The sequence below is a fragment of the Cimex lectularius genome, unplaced genomic scaffold (assembly GCF_000648675.2).
Source record: "Cimex lectularius strain Harlan isolate CLEC.00 unplaced genomic scaffold, Clec_2.1 scaffold4, whole genome shotgun sequence".
NCBI classification, from domain to species: domain Eukaryota; kingdom Metazoa; phylum Arthropoda; class Insecta; order Hemiptera; family Cimicidae; genus Cimex; species Cimex lectularius.
This window is the reverse complement of record NW_019392723.1, coordinates 2,223,914-2,238,287: the sequence shown is the minus strand read 5'-3', so window position 1 is coordinate 2,238,287 and position 14,374 is coordinate 2,223,914. Positions and strand designations below refer to the sequence as shown.

Sequence of the window (14,374 nt, the reverse complement as noted above, 5' to 3'; positions counted from 1 at the left end):
TAACCGTTTTTCTAAACCATTAGAAAAACTTTGGGGATGATATAAAATATAAGCATGTGAAATAATTCCTGTACATTTGCATTTTTTTAATATAAAATAATTTTGCTCCACATATGAAAATTAATTAAAATAAAAAATAAAAGTTATATAAAATTAAATATTAAAAAATCTCAAGTGGCTTTCTAGGAGAATCATTTACTTTTCTATTTAATTTTATATAACTTTTAATTTTAATTGTAATTTAATTTTTACTAAGAGCCTAATAATTTTATATTTTAAAAAAATCATTAAAAAAAAAGAATTTTACTTTACATGCTTATATCTCATATCATTTCCTAAGTTATTAAATGTTTTAAAGAGAAGGTATATTAGAAATTAAAAAGGGCTAAATTAGAGTAAAAAATGGTTAATTTGGCGGAAAAAAGCTGTAATAATTATGCATTTTAAACTTGTTAAATTAAATAACATCCGATTTTTATGAAGCTTTTTCTTGTTTTGTTTAAAAAAATGTTTATTTTGTTTTCTATTTACTTTTCTAAACCCAGTGTATTGGTGTTCGTTGCCGTGAGATTTAAGGATTTAAATCACAAATACACCTGCTTTTTATTTTTCATGAATTTGAGGCGACTAATCACTGGATAAGAGAAAACTGAAGTATTCTTCAAAACTATAAATTCTTCAAAAGCCTATAAGTTTAAATAACTTGTCTTGTTTTATTGTGGACACGCCCACGCAGGTGTGCTTTGGATGTGCAGTCACCTAAATGGCTATCGTTTGCAAACTAAGCCCCTTCAAGCCGAGGGAAATCACGTTAGTTAACGGTGCTTGAACTTAACAACATAGGTGCCGGCGAAGTGCCCACGGGGATTAAGTCTCAAGAAATCAATTATGAAATTGCAAATGAAATGGATTTTTATAGGTTTTACTTCATACAAATTTTAGTAGTAGAAAGTCTGTTTCTTATCGACCAAATTTGTTTCTTTTGATTATAAACGAAATCTGAGTCGGACTTTCGTGTGGCAATTGACTCTATTTATTTTCTTCCCTTAGAAGCAGGAGTATCAGCGTTTTTTTTATAGCTTGCATTCAGGAAGATCTAATTGGATTATGATGATGGATACTGGGAAGTGGGGTTTTTCGTTCCCAAGCATGGTAGCCATCTGGCTTACTTTTCTTTCCTAATCCTTAGTTCAGTGCAATTGTCTCAATCCTTCCCCTAGGCCATTGACTGTCGTTGCTACAATTCCTTTTCCTGGGTTTTCTTTGTATCCCAGGTTATGTCTCCAATTGATCGCATTCCAAGATGATATGGTGGCTGTTCCCCCCCCCCCCGTTGCATAACATACAAATGTGGTCATGATTGAATCCATGTTATGGGGTTGTTTTAATATAAGCTTTCTGTGCCTTGAACCTCTATAGTTTATCCACGTGCCCTTTTGTCTTTTTTTTATCCATGCTGAGACGGAGGATTCTATGTTGGTTTTTGTTATCCCAAGAATAGATTCAGGGACTATATATGGTGCAGATCCTTCCAGATCCAGAGAGTATTCCTCCTCGTGGACAACATCTCGCCACCACTGCATCTACTTTTTCGTTGAACATGGATGCCTGCTATTTTATTTTTTTAGCATAAATTCTATCCACCTACATCAGGTTTTATCAGTTCCTCGCTCTCTCAGTGATGTGACCGTTGCTTCAAAAGGAATATTATCAAATGTTCTTCAATATCCAAGAAGATTACTAATGCTATTTCTTGTTCAATTAATCTTCTATTTGTGCAGTTATTTGATGTAGTGCTCATTCACAGGATAGGTTTGCCAGTCTGTATCCTGGCTAATGTTTTAAGTAACTTGTTTTTGCTGAGCTTTGGTTCATCAGATTAGAGAGCCATAGGATAATTTGGGTCTGGATTATGATATCATCATCACAACTAGAATCCTAGACATTATTGAGCACACAATGAAGCGCACTAGGGACGTACTTCGCCAACAGATATAAAACTGATTCATTTTCTATTCAAACCAACTTGGCAATATGGGCAACTCCAGTCGAGTCTGTGTGAAGGTGAAGTGCTCGAGACGTCCAGTCATCTAGTCTCCTGGTTGTCAGGCAGATCTGTGTATCTCCTTGTAAATAGGGCGTAAATAAGACGTTTTTTTAAACAACAGTACAAGTCTTCTCAATAGTTAGGACAGATTTGTGATATAGTTTATACTCAACTGCTTAGTAGAGTATACTCAGACAAATATGTAAACAAGAATTAATCAAGTTAATTAAAAATATAAATTAAACTGAAATTTAAATAAGGAGATAAAAGTGAAAATGGAGAACAAGTCGTTTCTTTTACATTATGTACAAAGACTTAAAGTGGGGGAGAAAATTAAGTCGTTAGTGAACGTATTTAATTAGGTGAGTTATAAATGTGGAAATAACTGCTGCCACGGGCCGGGGTGGGTATAACAACAACGAAGTTAATTAAAATATGATAATGGGTTTCTTGTCTTGGGCAAATTAAGTGGGGCATTCAGAAGACGATGGGACGGGAATTCAAAGGGAGAAGCGGGAGCAACTATTACACGATTATTAGAAGAGCTTATGGACAATACAAAGTCTCGGATGAGCGGGTCCGGCAACGAGTCACAATTGACTTAAACCGAGTCCATTGATAGGAGAATGTCACATGCAAAGCGGGCCAGATAATGGAACGAGGGTTAACTCTCACTTAGCTCACTCCCTCACCCTCGAAAACTCACCCTCCCTTAATAGTTCACCCCCTCACATCAAAGATAGAAAACTAATTTGGGAAGATATTAAATCAGAACAAATAGACGGCGCTCTGCCACCCCTCACCCACATTGACTCGGCGAATCTTTAAATGAAGTGTTTATTACAATGAAGATCCCGTGAAAACGCAAACTTAGGTCCACGATTATCCACCGATTCGTAAACGTCGATGATCAAAGGGATACATTCCCCTCAACCCTGCGAAACTAGTGGTATTTATGCATACATCAGACCATTTTAAATACATTGAATAGGGTAAAAACTAGGTAATTTTTTCTGGTTATTACTGTGTTGTTCTTTCTGTCGAATTATCTCGCACCCATAATAATTAGTTTGACAGTTTCATTTAAACTAAATTAGTTCAATTGTTTATTTTTTACCAATATAACCACGTATATGGTTTCAGGTACTTGTTTTGTGAGATTCTCTCATGGGGTCTACGGGATGGTCTTGAGGGCCATTTCCGATCATTTCGGTCTGTAAGAAGCGTTTTGACTTCTCGCCATATTCGGGTTTTAAACAAATACTACACTGAAAATTGCGAGAAGTCACCAAGGAAAACCAAAGAGATCGGAAACGGTCAAAAAGATAGGAAACGATCAAACTACAGGCTCCATAAGTCATCACCAGAAGGAATACACACCTTCTTCAAGATTATTAAAATATAAAATATTAAAACTATAACTTTTAACAATACGAAATTGAAATCATATAGCACCAGATCAAACAAAACATTTTACAGCAGAGAAAAAATTATAGAATTTATTGACCATGTTTAATCTGGTCGTATATGATATCAGTTTTTTAATTTCGTTAACGAGTAATAACTGTCCGGATGAAGGTGATATATTTCTCTACATCCGATGAACGAACTGAGTGTTTTGTTTCCATTCGGCCTCATCCTTGATCGGCATTTTTTAATTATATACAATCATAATAATAACAGTACGTTATTTGTTATAATACATTAATATAAAATGAAATAACTATACAATATGCACGGTAGGTACCTGGAAAATACCGTTTGCCGGAGTTGAATGAAAACATACATATCAGAAAAACAACACAAAAATAAGAAGGAGAAAAATGAGGAAAAATTGAAAAAAAATTGTACCTGATTAAACATTAAATCTTTAGATCTTTAACATAAAAATTCCTGTACTGCCATGCTTTTCCGCAATATTTTACATGTTGGGTCGGTTCAGAGTTTAACCCAGTAATTTTTTCTTCTCCACCCAGGGAACTGTGGCCTAGGTAGAGCAAACGAATTTATTTATAAATTGTGAGTTCTGTTAAGAAATGGAACACGTCCTTTCGAACCTTAGAGTTACATACGATAGCACAGGGCAGAAGGCCCCTCCATCCAGGGTGTAATGTAGCCAAAGCAGCTCACACCTCATTTTTAAAACCTAACTCAAATCACCCAGATTCAAATGGCAGTGGAGAAACTGTATGACCGAGATCTCTATAAAGCATAAAACAAAGCTCAATTATGATTAACGATATATTATCGTTCTGGTGACCCCTGTGATGAAGACCGAATAAAGAGTTGAATTCTTGGCAGAGATGTAATAATAATTCACTAATTTCGTGGTCCGCTTGACCAATTAATACATTAAAATTAATTAAGGTTTTTAGTTGAGATGAAAAAAAGTTAATGGCACGAGCGGGATTCGAACCCACGATCTTCGGCTAGATACGCCGCTGCTCTACCACTTGAGCTCACGATAGCTTGTGACCTCCAAGCTATCGTGAGCTCAAGTGGTAGAGCAGCGGCGTATCTAGCCGAAGATCGTGGGTTCGAATCCCGCTCGTGCCATTAACTTTTTTTCATCTCAACTAAAAACCTTAATTAATTGTAATGTAATAATAATCTTCAATCGGACCCACCCCTGATTCTCAAAAAACATAGTTAAATATGCTGACTTTAGCTGTCAGTGGGTTGTTGTAATTTAGCATTAAGCCAGCCTAAATATTGGAAGGGGAGGAAATTTATTATATAATTACATATAACAAGGAATAAATGATCATGTGCTGGAAGTTTCAAGATAGTATTTTAAGCCTTCCAAACCAAAAGGATAAGAAGAAATAGGATTTTGTTTGACATCAGCCCCCCCCCCCTATTTCAGCCGGTTTTCCGTCCAAAGTACCTACTGCAATTAAAATCGTGCCAATCAAAATAAAACGTTTCTTCCCTTCCCCGCGGGCCAGAAAACAAACGAAACAAAGAGGATAATGGGGAAAAAAGTTAATTGTAAAATTAAACAATTCTATGGGAAAGAGAAATTAATTTTGGTTTAACTATGGTACGACATAACAAAAATAAAACTTAATTAATACACTTTGCAAATATGCCTTGAGCTAAACACAATATGTCTAAAGCGAATTAACCCTTTCGAGGGGGGCGGGGGCGGCAAACGGGCGGAATGAACTTGCATAAAAACGTTCAGCCCTTCGGATAGCAGTAGGGGGCAAATGAACTTTATGTCATTTAGAATTTATTCCCGCATGCTAGAATAGTGACCCACACCATTGTTCCAAAACCATTCTTGTATTACTTGAACGTATCAGATCAAAAATAAAATCGAGGTACGTATGATTGTTATTTGTTTTTATAAACTAATCTCTGTTAAATACAGTCCGTTATAGTTTTTACAAAATGTAGTACCAATATAATAAGGGTGTGAACGAATCGAATCTATAGACGAGTACTATACTGAAGTTTGCGAGACAAAGACAGACCAAAATGACCGGTAATGACCAAACTACAGGCTCAATCAGTCATCACCAACGGGAAATACATCCCCTTCATCAGTACAATGAAACTATAATTATTCATTTAAAATATTTCCAAATATCAACACACATTAAAATTTTTGAAGTTTATTGTTTCATCTTGAAACTTTCAGGTATATTTTTATGGATTTCCACACTGGTCTGCGAGGTGATCTTGCGGGTCTCTCAGATGCGTTTTGGTTCCTAGCCAAATTCGGGTCTTTAGAAAGATACAACACTGAAGATGGCGAGAAATCGAAACCAGAAGAAGGTAGATCAATATGATCGAAAACGACCAAACCCCAGTCTTCATCAGCCATCACCAAACGGAAATACATCCAAACTCTAGGTAATTATTAATTTTAAAAAAATTAACAAACTATAACATATATTAAAAATATACGTTTCAAACCTTTTACGTAGTTTTTTTTTGTGAGATTTCCTCATGGGGGTGTGTAGGTTGATGATCCGGCGGGTCATTGCCGACGCATTTTAGTTTCCAGCGTTCCAGCCATCTTCACTGTCGGGTCTGTAGACAAATTACATACGGAAGATTGCGAGAAAGCGAAACCAGACCAAGGCATGCCAAAAAGATCGGAAGGACCGAACTACACGTTCCATCAGTCATCAATAAAGGGAAACAACCCCCTTCGTCAGTACTATGAAAGTACAATTATTCATTTAAAACCTTAACAAATATGGACATATATTAAATTTTTTTAAATATATAAACGGACGGAGCGTTCGGCTTCTCGCCTTCTTCATTGCTGATTCGTATGTTGTTAGCAGATTTCCCCCAGAAGAAAGAGTTCAAACGGTCAGCCGGGTCAAATAATCAAATTTCTAGATGGATATTGACCACCTGTGTACTATAAGTGAAGAAAATAAAAGCGTTTAGTTCAAATTTTTGCCATCTTCAGTGCCGACTCGTACGGTATTTGCAAGGTCCGAAAACAAGAAGCAACTCACACATATTTTCAGGATTTTGTGATACGCTTTTTTCACTTGCGTACACTTTTGTGAGATTTTTCCGTGGAGCCTGAGGATCTTTTTCCTCTGCCATGCTCTGGTTTCGGCTTCGAGCAAACTACGGAGTAGAATTTGTCTACGGACCCGAAGATAGCGAGAAACCAAAACGCGTCTGACAGCGAACGTCCGGCTCTTAAGAAATTTCACAGATAGTACTTGAAAGTTGCTTCGAATTTTTGATATTCTCGTACTGAATACACAATTAACCGTACGTAAATATCAGGTCCCATTTTTATGTGGCATATCTTCATGGGGTCTGAATGGCACCTGTACGTCTTTTTCGATCATTTCGGTCTGCCAGAAGCGTTTCGAATTTTAAACATCTTCAGTGCCGAGTCTGAGCGATTCTTGTGCAAGTTTATGAAAGGTAAAAGGGGTGTCAGCAATGAGATGGCGAGAAGTCTAAAAGCGAGTGTCGGACCAAACCGGCTGAAATGACCGAAAACGACAGTATTAATTTTTTTAAACAAATCTTTCCAGCAAGAGATTTTACACAAAACGTCAAAAATAAACTACCCAAGAGTGTAGGACGATTCAATATCAAGTGGAAATCAGCAATGGTTTATTTAATTTGTCGTTAAATAATTACTCGAAATTTTTCTTTTTTTAATGAATCAGTCCGGAGAAAGGCTTTACTTTAGCAGGTATGTTTGTCACAAGATATTAAGTTTAGAAAAAATCTAGTTGATACAATAGTAGCAACCCATCCCTTTCCCACGTTGTAATGTTCTTTATTTCTAAATTATCTAAAAATATATTTCTCCGCAGCATAGAACGTAGATCGGGAACATAAAAGAGGCGGCGGTGCCCTTTCATTAAGCCGTGTACGTCAAAAGCCGATCAGCGTCCTGAAAAGAGTTAATTTATTGATATAGAGTTGTGGAAGAAGGGCTTAGGAGAGAAGAGAACGGCGGGTGGTCGAAAAACCGAGGGGACATCTGTACCTCTCCATTAACATTCAATCCCTGCAATTATCTAGTCCAGTACACAGCCCCCCGCTGCTCTATACACACCCGGTAACCTGATTTTAGGAAAGGGGCCTTGCCGGCGGAAATCCACGACCTGGGCTATCCTGTGCAACGAACATTTTATATAAATATAAACGCTTTCAAGGGGATTCCTGGTCACACGCACTCAATCCACCATTGTCAGATCTTTTCGTTTCATTCTGCAGGGATTTTTTTTATTGTTAGTCTAAGCTTTATACAATGATACATGGTCGTTTGTGAAACATTGTTGTGGTATGCGAAAAGAAGAACTTGTGGGGGTTGATGATAGGCAATATAAAACCAAGCTTTGCACTTTATTTTAACTTACAATAAAATAGTTATATGCTGGTAATACCGTGGTCAACATGAAATACAGGTGGATCCAAAATTAAGGAACCAGGCCAGGTTTTTTCTATGCAAGCCCAAAATATGACCAATTAAGCTCATTAGGGACGAACACTTATCTCTTTCAAGCTGAAATACATGTTTCTGCAATAAAAAATCTTAAAAGAGGTTACCCTGACAAAACAATTTCTTGTAAGATTATACAACCAAGAGGCTCTAAAAGAATTAGCACATAAAAATATAACACCCCAAATAGTCAGTGTATACATCTAAAACTTTTAAAATCTGGGATCGTAATAAACAGACAATACAAGTGCGATGGCACAAATGAATTTTGAGTTATAAACATATGTACAAACTGGCCAAATGAGAATCTGCAAGACTACTTACAGGCCCAGAACCTAGGATAACTAGATCCAACCGAGGATCCTCTATTTCAGAATGGTTCCACACCAAATCAAAAGGAGAAATGGACGTAATCTTAGAGACATACTAAACTAATGAAAGACAGTGATCAGGAATATTCTGCGTAAAGGAAAAATATGAGTAATCAAACTTATTAGACAAGTACACTCAGTCTTTCAAGCTGAAATACGTGCCATCAACGCTAGTGCCTTAGAAATGTTAAAAGAAGTTTACAGTAACAAAACAAATCCCCATTCTATTTAGACAGTCAAGGGGCTCTAAAAGCATCAGCGCGCAAAAATATAACACCCAAAATAGCCGGTGAATACATCCAAAACATTCAAAATCTAGGAAAACGTAATAATCAGAAAATATCTTAAGGGCCATGGTACAAATGATTTTTGGGTAATAAACAAGATAACGTGCTGAATTATCAGGTATATTCTGTGCAAAGACAAACTAACATGTAAACTCATTAAGGACGTACACATCGGTCATTCCTCCAAAATCCTGATAAGATCAAACAGCCAATGGACAGGGACCCCACAGAACCTGAACTAATGAACTAGGAAGTACAATGATCCAGAAGACTGTAGTGCTTGGGGAACTTAAAACCTCCATTGCCTCGTATCTGCATTCAACATCATTATCATGTCAGCAGTATGAGTCTTATATGAAGGGGACTACACCAAACTAGCATACTCCAGAATTAAACGAATTATAAAATTGGTTCTTCTCTAAAATACCACATGAAAATTAATTACAATTATTTTATGTAAAAAAGTTATATTACAACTTAAAACAAAATGTAATGTCATGCAGTTGTAATTTCAAACCTACTTTTATTTTTACGTACCTAGTTAAACGATTTATTATCGTTGGTTGAAATTTGATGGAAGGACTGTCTGGTCGGCTTAGAAACTGAGAAAATGGACAAAAGATTCTGTTTACCCCAGGGGTCGTGTACAGGCTAGTTTCACGAGTAGCTTGTCCCTAAAAAGGTGTAACGACAAGGAAGCACAATAGACTATTGAACTTCACGGCCTATCATGTTCTCCACCTCACCTGCTTTCGGTCGGACACCTTTCATCCCCATACAAGAACAGATTTACCTCAACCATAATGAACACGGCTTTTCGAGGTGCCGTGGGCAGAGGACCATCGACAAAGTGGGCGTCGTCTACCACTCGAAACAAAATTTCGGCAATATAAACAAGCCAAAGACACGTTCGCAATGGCCGGTGAAAAGGGTCTTCTAGCCGTAATTGCACCTTTTTTTCTCTCTTCTAACCAAACTGAGGTGAACAGAGGGATTATTCCCTTTGGGCTTTCGTCGCCGGCTAATCCGTTTCGAAAAATGACTGCCCCTTTTGACAAGTTTATGTTTATCTTCATTTAGTGAATCTTTTTGAATTTGCTCACCACAGTCTGTCGTACGTCCTTGCTGGACAATTCAATTTAGAAATTAATGGGATAATGCTGAAAACAGTCTTGGAATTTCTTGCACATTTTCTGCTAAAAGAATGAACCCCACTTATAAGTTGATATATTAGAAATGTATACATTTTTTATTCTTAAGCATATTCGCATTAAAAAAAGTGCCAAAAGCAATCATCTGTATTAAATTAACTAGTTTCGTGATCCGCTTGACCAATTAATATCTTACAATTAATTAAGGTTTTTAGTTGAGATAAAAAAGTCAATGGCACGAGAGGGATTCGAACCCACGATCTTCGGCTTGATACGCCGCTGCTCTACTACTTGAGCTATCGTGAGGTCAAGATAGCTCAAGTGGTAGAGCAGCGGCGTATCAAGCCGAAGATCGTGGGTTCGAATCCCGCTCGTGCCATTGACTTTTTTATCTCAACTAAAAACCTTAATTAATTGTAACCATCTGTATATTTATTAATTAATTTTTTATCGTTAAATTATGAAAATTAATTAAATTAAAATCAATATAAAAATAAAGGATTTTTTAAATTAAATATTTAACATATATGTAATGGGTTCTTATCTAAAATACCAAATGTAAATTAATTAAAACTTCAATATAAAGTAAAGCGTGGGTAACTTGTTTTTGTAACTTGAACTGGAATGCCACTCGATATAAGAATTGTGCTTAACCACGGCAGGAAGTATCTGGGTCCCCTATTCCGATTCTTGAAGGAAACAGGGTTATTTCATTGTACATAGTGCTGATATCGTCGTGTACCGTAGTGGATTGAAAATGAATGTATTTATTAGCGAGAATGTGAAGTGCGAAAGGGTCTGTGGTGAAATATTTGGTACCACATCGACTCCAAATTAGGTTAGTTATATAATAGGTGTAAAGGGTGATGGGGGAAGATAAAGCACTCCACCTCACTGAGTGAATGGTATTTAAGAAAGAGAGTGTGAGTGGATTTGGATTTAGGAACTGATTTGGTTGGCTGCTGAATTGACCTAGCTGAGAACAACCATTGTCCAACCTCGATGGCTAGACAGATAAGACCGCGGTCGGACCCCAGACTGCTATCACCCGAGGTGGGTGATTTTTGAGACATCTCGTTAATTTCTTGAAAATTACACAAGTTAGAATTGCCTGTGGTGTACGAGAGAGATAGGCTCAAGTCTGTACACGTGTGTCCATATGCATGTATAAACACGGTATACGATATACATTTTGTAAAGTCTGTCAAACACCTTGGAGTATGCTTTGATCGCAAAAACGAATTAGAAAGCCGTTCTTTAAATTAAAATTTTTAAGGTTTATTTTAAAACCAAATGCCATAAGGGCCGTGGGATTATGGCTATAGATAAATACTCGCTAAAATAAACAATATCCTTGCTTCAAATAAACAATGATAACTCCAAAAATAAAAGGTTTTGGACAAATCCGTTGAAATGAAAACTACGTTAAATTTCCAATAAATAATAAGTTCCAATAATAAGTTTTTCAAAATTCCATGTTGAAAAAGTTACTACAGTGATTCTGAACTACTATTTCGAAACCTAGAGACCAGAAAATTTCAGAAAACGTATTCCATTAATATCCTTTTTAGTGGTGTAATTGTTTTGTTAATTACTTTTTCCAAAGATGAAGAAATTGATGAAGGAAAGGAACAAACCGTGGTTAACGGACTGGTAAGGTGGAAAGATTAATAAAAAAGGAAAATTTTAGGAAATTTTGAATGACTTTATTAAACCTTTTTTAATTTTGATTCGAAAAGCTTACCACCCTCCGTATATATGTATTGTATGTACAACGATTTTCGACGCGCTGCCGTCGCATTAAAGCCGCAGACCCTGCAGCCTAAGATGTATATCAGCGTATTCTTCATTAGAAAAAGTAGCCATAGGGTTAACCAGATATCACATAGATAACTAAAAACGTTTTGAATCTTAAAAATCTTTTATTCCGGAGAATAATAATATAATAATCCTTTAATCAAAGTTGCAGTCGTAAATGTTTTTATTTTCTTTTTTTTACGAAGGTTCGCATCAACAGAGATCATATAAACCCTCAGGGTGCCGGACTTTTTTGAAAAAACAAATTTGTAAGTATGTCGGGTCGGGTTCGAATGCAGGGATTCGAACCCGGGACCGTTACCTTACAGAGATGAGCGCCGTGTCAACGCCTAAACCGTTGCGGCCACCGACGCCCCAGTGTTGGTAAATAAGTAAACACTTGCACTATTTCGGTTTTGAACCCAAATTAAAAGAACGTTTAATAAATTCATTCAAAATTTCCTTAATTTTTTTTTGATCTTTCCACCTTACCAAAACGTCAACCACATTTTTTCCTTTCCTTCACCAATTTCATCATCTTTGAAAAAAGTAACTGAAAAAGCAATTACACCACTAAAAAGGGTATTAAATGGAGTTCGTTTTCTGAAATTTGCTGGTCTCTAGGTTTGGGAATAGTAGTTTAGAATCACCATAGTATGTTTTTCAATTTTGAAAAAAGAAAGAAAAAAGAAAAGAATTGAAAGAATTTTGAAAATATTTTTCAAAGTTCTTTGCTACTACTACTAAAACGCTTATTTCACCAACGTTTACAAGTTTAGTATTTATCACATCTTATCGGAAATTTACGTAGTTTTCAATGGTACCAACGGATTTGTCCAAAACCTATTAGTTTTGGAGTTATCATTGTTTATATGAAGCAAGGTCGTAAAATCTTAAAAAATCAGAAAAAGGGGAATAACATAGAAACTGTTGAGATTCGGAGCATATTAAAACCAAAAATTGTTAAGTATTTTTGCTTATATATACAATATTGAATAATATTAACAAATCTACTAGTAATACGCTTTCTTCCGGAGGAAATAACAGCATGTGTGATGTGACAGCCACCAATATCACGGGTAATAATCACCAGAAGACGTTAGAATTAATCAAACCCAGTCGTTTATTTTTCTTTTATATTTATTTCACGCAATTTACAGGATGCAGCCGGCAATTAAAACTGCATTCCCGGCAACTGACAAGACCCCGAATCGGGCGTTTGTCTCAGTTGAACAATGGTCTCGAGCCAAGCTATTAATTTGTTGCCTCGTTACAAATGTGATAAGTTTTCGGTTTTGGCCGGGATTAGTTGACGCAGCTGCGGTTCCATTCATTTCCGTCCGGTATCCCACTGTGAAAATTATGCCTCTAATGGGGATTACAGTGTGAGTGTATGCTGTTCGGACTTTTTCTATAGACCTTTCAAATTGTATCAGCTCTCCAGCAGCCCCCAGGCCGTATCAAATTGCCAACGAATAGGTTTACAAACAGAATTTCAAGCTTTATCCTGTTGATAGGTTTCTATGGGGCCTCATCAATGAAATGGGAGTAGAAAATGATACCGTCAAATTTACTGTTTAAACGTTTTTTTCTTCTTGAACTTGGAAAAGCAAGGACAGAAAAAAAACCAATGCTAATAACTATACTATAACAACAAAGAAACCGACTATTTTCTTTCTAATTGGCCTTATCTCTGATAGTGTTTTAGCCTACAATTACTATAAAATTTAATATATTATACAGGGTGGCTTTTTTAACATGCTACAGCAGGTTTTCCCTATTTTTGAACAGATACAATGTGTGACGAATGAAAACCCCCGTTACATTTTTACGCAGATTCCACAACCGTCATCAATTTTTTGGCCGACAAGTATCGCTGACGTCACTTTTTTAATTTCAAATGAAAACCGCAAATTTTCAATTTATTTCTGAAACTAGACTTCCCTCCTTTTTGCCATTTTTTAAATGTGTGATTAGAATTCGATTCTCACCGATAAATGAAATGGCCACGGGAAGCTTTAGTGAAGATATATATCGTTTTACTTATTAAAGCCATTATATTCCGTGGTCCGATTGACCAAATAACTTCTGTCAATTAATTAGTATTTATGTAAGGTATTGGTTGAAATGAAAAAGTCAGTGTCACGAGCGGGATTCGAACCCACGACCTTCGGCTCAATACGCCTATGCTCTAACCACTTGAGCTATCGTGACTTCGATCCACTCAGACATATGGCCAAACGAGGGAAAAATTGGAAAAGTTGTAAGTTGAGATGAGGAGTTGGTGTCCGAATGATCGAAATCAGGACAGCTCAAGTATTGAGCCGAAGGTCGTGGATTCGAATCCCGCTTGTGACACTAGCTTTTTCTTCTCTTGCAAATTCGCTGGCATCACTGAGCGACTTTAAACTTTGACTCATCGAAAAACAAGATTTTAGTCCAATCTTAGTCAGACCGATTGATGTTATTTCTTGCGACACAGCTGTACTGTGCCTTGTCAAAAGTTCCCGACCAGTGGCAGGCCTTCTCGCATGTAATCCAGCTTTTGAAAGCCTTCGTCTTTCAGTGCGTAAAATGAAATTAAATACATTTCTTACTTGTTGAAGTGGTTTCTTGAACTTGAGAGCGAACATCGAATGCAAAATGTTCATTACTGTGTATATCCGAAACAATAAAAGATCATCTCTCTGATATGTGACACTACCTGATCCATGAGTCTGATGTTCCTGAGTATCCTCCAGTATCTCAGTAACTCCCATTCGGGCAGTTGAGCTGGGAAT

General features: G+C 36.6%; 1 non-coding gene across 1 annotated transcript; it reads right to left on the bottom strand.

Moving 5' to 3' along the window:
- Positions 1-13,734: 13,734 nt before the first annotated feature.
- On the bottom strand, positions 13,735-13,808 carry Trnan-auu. The gene has a single exon. It is a non-coding gene; the product is annotated as a tRNA-Asn (tRNA).
- Positions 13,809-14,374: the final 566 nt, after the last annotated feature.